Genomic DNA, 10,251 nt, shown 5'->3' with positions numbered 1-10,251 from the left:
CCAAAACAGTACCAACCGCTCCCCAGAGCGACAAGTGTAGCGTTCAGAATGCTGCCCTTCGGTGGTTCTGCACCAATAGCAGATAATCGTTAGTGGTGCACGATCCGCCAATAGGACGTCTCCACGTCACGTCGGTCCAAAAACGACAAAAGGTACTGTCGGGGACATGCTTCCACGACGACAGGTATAAAATAAACCCATCTTCTCCAGACGAAGGGACTGCCTCATCCTCTACCTTAAACTAAAACCTAATTCTTTCACCCAATTACTGACTAAACCGTCGGAGCTTCATTTCGGGACCCCTTCCTGGATGACGACTGGCGCCAGCTCTTTCTTTGTTGTGATTCTCATGCTTAACCAGGAAAAAGCTACCCTCAAATGGTGTTAAGCTCGAAGCTCATATCACAGCATTTGGTTCCATCTGGTTGTGTACTCAGAGTTACGCAACCTTGATATGACCGTCGACGATGATGGGAAAGGAACCAGTGGTGTCCGGCGTAGGAGAAACGAGTCCACTCAGACCACTGTCGTCGCTAGATGGCACACAGCCACCCGGGTCAGACGAACAAGCCTCCACCTACACGCCAATAGCGTAGAAATCAGGTCTGATAATGGGAACCGCATTAGCGGAAATCGCCGACCTATGGCGACCATCACCAGTCATAATAAAGTAGCTAATTACAACCATGACTGCAGCGCCTCAGTCGACAGCGACTAAGCAGTGGCAACCACCGACCCAACAATCATATTTGTCGACTCAGCAGTGCAATCGATGGATTATCAGCCGCAATCGCTACCACAGCAGGAGGGGACGAACACTTGGTCCCCAAGGACCATATTGTCCTCCACACAATACCCAATGTCAAGCTATCAGTTTTCTCCAGTAGCAAGGATGTCGCACATTCTGCTTTTCGCTCAACATCCTTCGATGTTCAACCCCTATTTCCAGCAGTCACACAGATCCACCCCCTAAACACTATCGTCGCAAGTATCCAACCCCCACTTGTCATCAGCGTAGCAGCTCAACACCTATGCTCAACAGTCTCAGGGGTCAAGTCTGAACATGCTCTAGCAGTTGGAACCAAGCTCACAACTGCAGCAAAGCAGGTAATCGAGCTCCCAGCAACAACCATACATCTTGCAAGAGGTGATGTACAACCTGTTGGGTTTTGAGCACTATAACACTCCTATGGTGCACATGCAACCCTAAATGCTTTGGATCTATGTTTTCTCTAATTATACATGCATATTTTCAATTTTCCAAAGCATTCTCCCTAACTAGCATACAAGTTGTCAAATGAACAATACAACTAGTTAGATGACTTACCTTTTAGAAGGACTTGTAGTTCTTGACATTTGAAAGCTTGAGCACCTCAAGTGTGATGCCTCTAATGGTTCACAAACACCAATATGCAAGAGGAGGCTTGATAGAATAAGTTACTTGCACAAAATCAATGTCACTCTCCAAGAATGTTGTGTCACACTTGTGTAACCAATTTTGGCCATGAGGGGTTTCTTTTATAGTGTAGCAAATGCTAGGGTTACACTTTGTAAACCCTAATGACCTTTCATATTACTTAGGATCCATGGGTTAACCTCCGTGGACTATCCATGGATTATCTCATTGGTTTAGCCCATCCTAAATAATCATGGATCATTAGCCCACAATTCTAGAATCATTAATTTACACAATCAATCCCCATATATTTAATTAGTCTCTTTAGATCACAAAATTAATTCTTGATCAATACTAATTAAATAATATGATTTCATATTAATATATTATACTTGTAATATATTAATAAATCATAAATAACCTTATTCTCAAAAGTCCATCCTATCAAATTGCACTGGTGAAGGCAACCCAAAAGGACCATGCTACAATCGGGTCAAGTACATCCCAGTTATAGTTATGGGCTTAGACACCAAATCCACCACAACCAAGCGTACGGGAACCCGTATTATGCTCAACAATTTATGAAGTACAGTGGTTTTCCATACTCATGCATGGAAAACCCGGTGAGAAGCACCAACTCTGGTTTTTGCCAGGAGCTCTTGCAGTATGAGATCCCACACTCGGTGATTATACCAAACATCCCTAAGTATGACGGTACAACCGACCCCTACGAGCATATAGACAACTATGAGTGGACGATGACATCACTGAGGATGGACAAGGGTTTCATTTGCACGTATTTCCCTGTTATGTTATCAGGAAACGCCAAAAAATGGTTCAAAGCACTGCGACCGGGTTGCGATACCTTTTCCTTAACAATTTCATGCAACTGAGCAAGGGGAAGGGAGACGTGAACCCATAATGGCATACAAGAAAAAAGAAGGAGAGTCAATATGGGCATATTACGGTAGATTCATGCTGGCGACCCTCAACGTCCCGGGCCATGAAGAGTTCTTTGTAACTGGCGCCTACGCCCAAGGTCTACTCCCCGTCCCGTTGTCAAAGAAAATGCAGGGATCAGTATCCCATTCGAGAGACAAGCTCAAATACAGAGTCGAGAAATACCTCTGATAGATCGAGGGCGAGGAAAGGAAGGAAGCCAAACTAAAGGTCATTGCAAGCACATACCCAAATAAGCCCCAACCACCGAGACCACCATGACAGGAGCCACGACAAGCACAACTGGCACTTGAGGTACCCATCCCGCAAATTTCATCCGTTTGGTAAATATAAGCCCCAAAGCTACCGAGATGAGGTGCATGCTGTTGAGAAAACACCCCAAAAGGCGGTCAAAGAGAAAGGGAAATAATGTGAGTATCACGAGCAAAAATCATGATACCAATGAGTGCATGGTTTTGAGGAAGGAAATAGATGAAAAACAGCTAGCGGGCAACCTCTCGGCAATCTCAAAGGATTTGAGATCCAAGTTTGACACCGACCAGAGGAATCCCCGAGATTGGAAAGATTCCAGCAAGCATCAAGTTAAGGAGGAGATCCTTACCATCACAAGGTCCCATAAGAGAAGTGGGTGTTGCGAAACGGATGACAACATTGAGGTACTCCATAAAAACATCCTCAATATTAGTTTTTTGTCAGAAGACCCAACGATGCTGTGACAACCCGATATTTCGAATCAGTGTAATGTTCGAAAAGTCAAATATTATAAACTATTTTGAATCAATAAAAATTAGCGTAAAAAACGAAGTGTTCTAAAGTCTCAATTGGAGTACAAAAAGTGATAGATATTGTATCAAGGTTTTCAAAAATATAGAGAACACTCAAATCCGAGTTATAACGAAGAAGTTATGACCAATCAAAGATTCATAACAAAACCAGTAAAACGCTGTTAAGCGTGAAAAGTGAAACTTCAATAATATACTTTTTAGCCTTAGGTATCTGAACGAAAGTCGTAGATTATGTTAAACCATGAACATACATAAAAAGAACGCCCAAATCTGACTTCGTATGAGGAAGTTATGATTTTTCTAAAGTTTCAGAACAGCAGTAGACAGCTAAAAACTCGAAATAAAGTTCGAGCGATTTTTAGCCGATGCAACCTAAATGAGAATTGAAGGTCTCGACAATAGTAGTACAACGGTAAAAAGATAGACAAAAACGGACATCGGATGAAGAAGTTATGGATTTTTAACGGAATTATCCTGTCCCGGCCTATTTAAAATATAATATTAAAAATTAAAGTCAAAATTAGCCGACGGAGTCCTAATGAAAGTTGTAGAGTATATTCTCACCTACGCGTGGATATAAAGAACGTCGAAATTGAAGCTCGTATGCGAGAGATATAAATTTCTGAAGTTCGAGGCACGCACACCAACCTTATCCGAAACTCACGACGTGAGCAAGAGACTCACGACGTGAGTCTATGACTGATGTGTGCCAGAACTAGACCACTAGGCGTCGCGTCTACAGACCAGACTCGCGACGTGAACTATCCCATGTTCACGACGTGAATCCCAAGAATGCACCCTATAAATAGCATGCGAGGGTTCCGGGCAAAGTTGCTCATTTTCTCTCTTTCTCTCAAGTTTCTACCTTGTTTTGCGTGCAAGTAATATTCCGAAGTCCCGATTTCATATCTAAACCCCGACGAAGGTCCGAAGCTCCGAGATTCCCGAAAAACTCGCCACTTTCCGGTCGAGGTGCCGCCCGAGAAAATCTCGTTTTCTTCAAATCACGCACTTTCCCGGTGAGTTCATACCCCTACATTTTTACGTTTTCTTTAGTTTTCAGGGGGGAATACAAGTTCAAAATACCAAAGTTCTCTAATACATGTTTAAGAGTTTTCCTACACCTTGTAACATGCTGAGCAAGGTGTGTATGCGGTTTACACTTATCATTTCAAATGTTGATTTATGGAAATACAATGACTTACATAAAAAGGTTTCATCCAAACACATACAATACTTTTTGATAAACTATAATAGGTATAGTTTGAGCACTTCGTTAGACAAAGAAACAGTAACTCAATCGACTTACAAAACAAAATCTTTCATTGCACACTACGTGATCTTGTATTATACTCGCGAGACATTCTCCTTCGGGGTACTCCTAAGTACCACAGAAAAGTCCTGTAGTTATAATCAGAATCTCCGGGAGGGAGAACGTGATAGTTGTGTATAGATCTATACTGGGTCTGACAAACCCGCACCTAAGCTGCTTGCAACAGCTAGACCGGCAGGTCTGGGGTGACAAGTGTCATAACTTTCCGACGCCTAAAGAACGTCGTATTTAAGGCCATCTAGTCTTTAGTATGACTATAACATCTCGCATGGAATCTTAACACAGCATACAAATCACGGAAATTCTAAGGTTTTATATAAATAAGTTTTATTTAAATATAAAACTCACGCATAAGTATGACGACTTACTTACACCTACTAGGCCTTGTTTCAATTCAGTTCACAATAAATCTTTTTGAAAATATTGGATTTTCTGGAAACAAACGTGTAACAAACGTTAAGGAAACAACATGTATTTTTATAAAATACTTACGAACTCACCAGCTTTATGCTGATACTCTCTTTTCAAAACAACTTGTATTCTCGGGTAATCAGTAATACAAGTAACTGCAAGATTTCTGAAGTCAAGACGCTAAGGCGTAGATTTTTTTGCTACATTTTGTCATCATATGTAATTTAATTGGAAACATGTAATTTTTGGAACATGTATTTTGGAAACAATGTAATCCTTTAAATTATATCTATGATGGTTGTGTTTTACTTTCTTCACTATGGTTATGATACTGAGCATGACGTCATCCGCCCCCGAACGTTTCCGCCGTTCTGGTTTGGGGGTGTGACAGATGCCAAGCTGGAATCCCAGGGACCCGCTCTTGATAACTGCCTACATACGTCAAATACAAATCAACCATGTCTACATAGACAACGACAGTGGTACCGACATCCTTTACGAGCACTGCTTCCAACAATTGTCGACCTCCTAGAAGGAAAGCTTAACACCTCTGACTGCCGGTCCCCTCATAGGGTTTACAGGGCACAACTTATGGCCGGTAGGTACCATACATCTCCCTCTTACCATAACCAGTCATGACGGGAGAGATAGGGTCACATGCACGATAAAGTTCTTAGTAGTACGCTCACCGACAGAGCACGACATCCTACTCGGGCAGCACGACATCCTATCGTTGCCTTTAGCCCACACGTACGTCGTTACTATCAGGCCCTCACTGCCCCAAAGATAGTGTGAAACTCAATCGATGAACAAAAAGGAAGGCAAGTAGGCAAGAAGATCAAGGCAACAAAACCTGAAGCCATAAGGCCAATAGGTACAAACACCCCAGGGAACCGATCTCCCCTAGTTGGATCACAAACCAAATGGAAACAAGAAAGCATGACAAATCATAGCGAGAGCGCATCAACTACCTTGGCCCGAGCAAGACAATCCTAGCCCAGGATACCACAGGATCTCAGATGACGCCAAGTTTAGGTGAGTTCATTCTAAAGGAGGGGAAAGGCCAACCTTCGGACGACCAAGTAGAATCACCTCGAATCAGAGCAAGATTCAAAAAGCCCCTCGTAGAGAACGAAACAGCAGACAAAGAAGGACTTGGAACAGGCCTCTGCCAGGCATAGGAAGCTGGAGTAACACTCTTTCTAACCCTCGATGAGTCTCTATCTACCACTGACAGGGTTGATGTCACCCACAAGGTCAGGGATCAGAAGGTCCAAAGATACCAAAACACGGAGCAAGAATTGACACAATTCAACGGGGATTTCAAGGTCGAACAGACCACCCAGGACAAAGTCACAAGTACCAACGCTCCAAACAGGTTGCTTTTAGCATCCCTCGAGCACCAAATCAAGAAGGTACCGACTAAAGCCCTCTGGGGAAGAGACATCAACAAAAAAACATATCACCAATACCACGAAACACTCCAATCAACTCAAACATTCGCTGGATCACTCCTCGTGTGGGTCTCTTCCAAGCGATCTTCCAGATGACAAGAAGGCCAACGCCAAGGCTGCACGACTCGCAATAGGGAAGGCGCAACCAGGGAAAGAAAGACACTTGCCCCTAGAAAGGAATCAAGCAAGTGAAACCAGAGCATGAGGAGGCCGGAGAATCGTTGTCGGAAGGACGCCTCACCCAGGAGCACGTCGTACCAACGTAGACAAAGACGCGATCGAACTCTTGAAAATGCTGATGAGGAATGTCGAGAATATCAGGTTCTCATTCATTCTTAAGGCCAACACGCCATGACTCTGACCAACGACCATCGGTCACCGGGTCAATGGGACATAGACGCCATGAGGCAACCCCCGTCACCCCAGGAGGAGCCAAGTTTCCTCTGGTCACTTCCGGTCGTTTCATTAAGCCGGCAAGAGACAAGCATCCATCAGGATCGAAAAATGCCTGGGTCGGAGAACTGCTAGCAACGTCTCAGCTACATCGCTAGGACCCACGACCCGATGTCAGGGGAATATCCTTCAATTCAGCATGAGGCGCAAAAGCAATATCACCACTTGGGATTGCAAACAGGCCATTGTAAGTGCCAAACTTTGGTGCAAACACCAACAAAGCGAAGCAACGTCCAAACATGAACATACTTAACGAGAAACACGAGACTGTTAGACTCGGCCAAACCGGCCACAGGGGAAACCCGAAAATCACCACACTTGGTGTATGCAAGTGGAAAGGTCCAAAGAAAAAGACGAGGCATCGAAAAAGAATAGGTTTAGCCATGCACGACCCCAAAGCAAGCTGAATGCCACCAAGGAACGCGTGAGCAGGACCACAAACTCCCACCAAGATGGAGTTTGTGTCCCAAGAGTTCAGGACGGAGGAGTCACTCCCTGAACCTGGAGTGCATGTAGTTTTCACCATAACCCTTAGAGCAAGGAGAAAGGTCCAGATAAGGCACATCCGATGCAGAGGTATTGTGATCAAACTCCGAATAGATAATCACACCCCAACAAACCAGTGCAAGAGCTAAGCCTTGGTTTATGTTATGATGTATTCATCTCTCTTTCTTTACTCGCCAAACAATGTAGATGTTTCTAAAACATTATCAATGAAGTAAAAGGAAGTTGACTATAAAAAAAACTATTAGAACATTTTTTATTATTCAAGCTTGATATCATTTACATAAGAGATTATGCACATTTACCAAATGGTAAGAAGGACTGATCATCCACATCATTTGAGCGAAACCATTGTGAGAATGAAACCATAGGAGTCAAAGGTTCATAACCTTCCCATAAACATGTCTATTCAGCCCAAAAGGCCACAAATCTTGACCATGACATGAATAAAGGCTTCAAAGGCTCATAGACTTTCCCATGAAACAAGTAATACCTAAGTCCTAAATGCCTCGAGGTGACGATCTTGGCTTTGCTTAGATGATTAGGGCCAGAGTGCAACTCTCCAAGGCCCAGTACTTAGAACAAAGTCCCCAAAGGGTAATCAGTAAACCTTAGTTAAAAAGGACACCCTAACAAAGCAAACTAGACAAAACTCCCCAATCTAGAAACAATGGTCTATGACCTAAAGAAAGGGCCAATTCCGAGCTCCCAATGCGAGCTCCCGGGATAAGCCCAAAGGACCCAAAACAAATATAAGTCCTAGAGTCATAAGTTAGGAAAATCTAGTAACATGGATAAATCCCCAACCCAAACATCCATCCATCGAGCCAAAAGACCTAATTCCTTACGAAACAAGAAAATAATTGTCTTGAGTCGACCCCCAAGGGTAACATAAACCTGGGGGGAGAATCTCCTCAGCAAGGAAAAGTAAGTGCATATGTACACCGGTGGACAACACAAACCACCTGGGATTAAAAGCAAAAGCATTGCAGAAACGGAAATAACCATTTTATTAAAAGACAAAAAAATTGTTTTGTCGGACAACTACTAGACTTAAAAAGGCCACGCATGGCCAAATAACGATTAAGAATATTGTCTTTGAGACATCATCTCTAGAACATCAAAAAAGTTCAAACATTGTTTCACACAAACAAGTAGTAGGAGGGAAGGGTCACTTACCAAGTGAATCAGAGGAGGCCCCAACTTTCGAAGGATCATGTTCTGGAGAAACATCCTTGGCATCAGGATCACTGCACAATTGACGGAGGCCTCCCAGGTCAAGCTCACCCAAGCAGAGATACGAAGCGAAGTTCTTCTCCATAAAAGCCTTCATAGAGGCATGCATGGCTTAGGTCAGCTCCACGATGGCGCTCCACTCCCCAGGATCAAACTTCCCAGCAGCCACCTGCTCCCTCACCATTTGCTTATTTCCTTCCACGCCGGCAACTATACATGCCCCTTTCATCTGCCTAACTCCAAGCGTGTACTCAACACTCTCAACCACCTTGTCCACCATCCAGACAACACCCTCTTGGAGCAGCCACATCATGTTATCCTCAACGGCCTTCCTCCTCAACTCTTCTGCCTCTAGCTTCCCACATTGCTCCTCCACTCATCTCTCCAACACCTTCTTCTCCTCCACCACGACTTCAATCCACTGATAAAAGCGTTGCACCGACCCTTCCAAATTTTCCACCTCCTCCTCCATGGGTGCCTTCTCCCCGGCCAATAGGTCATAACGCTCCTCAAAGTTATTCTTCTCCTCATCCTTCCCTAGCAATTTTTTCATTAACTCGTCCTGCCCCGCCTAAATAGAGGCAAGCTCTACTAAATCCAAATTAACCTGGCGGTGGCGCCGAGTGGCGGCCACCAAGTAATAAGCGACTTGAGAAGCCGCGTACTGGAGATTGTTGGACATGTGAGAGTTGGAGAGGAGCTCCAAGGATTCAATGGTAGGAAGAGGGAATGCATGACGGACCCACTCATACGTAACAGGGTGTTACGTAAGAAGGGACTCTCGAGTGACCCCCCCCCCCTCCGGGATGTAAATGCTAGGGGCCACCAATGATAGAAAGGAAGAACCTGCAATAGTATCATCCTTCGCTAAAGGCGAGGCAGAATTAGGAGCAATTTGAAACCCATCCTCTGACTCTTACCTGGAGACACCTTCCCCAGGTTTGGTAGCATCCTTCAGCTCTTTCGTGGAATCCTCGTCCTCCAGATCAGGAGGTGGACGATCATCGCGAGAAACCTCCCAACAAGCGCTTCAACCAACTCCTGGTGCATGTGGACCGAATCCTTGCACCACAACAACAACACTAACCGATGGAGGAAGTATCTCCACCAAGGGCACTTCTCTATGCTGGTAATTGCCTTGGACCCTGCCCCGCATGACCATATCGAAAGGAATGATCCTCTCGTAACCTGCAACAAAAAATAAATCACATACATAAGGGGACCGGAAAAGCCCCCGACCTCACCCCGTCGAGATATAAATAAAGGGGGGGGGGAGGAGATACACACTCACCATCCTTCTCCATGAAGAACTAAGGTATCATCCCACGTGCCCTCCAGGCGGCGCTCATACCGACTGCCTCCAACATGTAGTCCTCCTAATCCTCCCCATTGAAGGAAATAGTCCTCAGCACTTGTGCCACAGTCTCGCTAGCACCCCAGAGTTGCAGCGTCCAATCGGTGAAGGTGGTTATGTGAGGATAGCCAAAACCAACCAAGTTTTGATTCACCCATAACCATTTGTCTTACCGGTTCTTCTTAGGGGCCTTTTGGTTTATGATGAACACATGGACGCCCCGCTACTAAGAGAACGTATGCACGCTAGACTGGGTAGAGGAGTTAAAGTAGTACTTGAAAGCCCAGAATTGAGGAAGCACGACCAAAGCTCGACAAGCCATCACGAAACCAATTATTTTGTTGACAAAATTGGGAGTTAGATCA

This window comes from Lactuca virosa, chromosome 7 (genome assembly GCF_052849685.1).
Source record: "Lactuca virosa cultivar CGN04683 chromosome 7, Lactuca_virosa_CGN04683_v6, whole genome shotgun sequence".
NCBI lineage: Eukaryota > Viridiplantae > Streptophyta > Magnoliopsida > Asterales > Asteraceae > Lactuca > Lactuca virosa.
The sequence above is the reverse complement of the archived record's forward strand: the minus strand, read 5'-3'. Positions refer to the sequence as shown.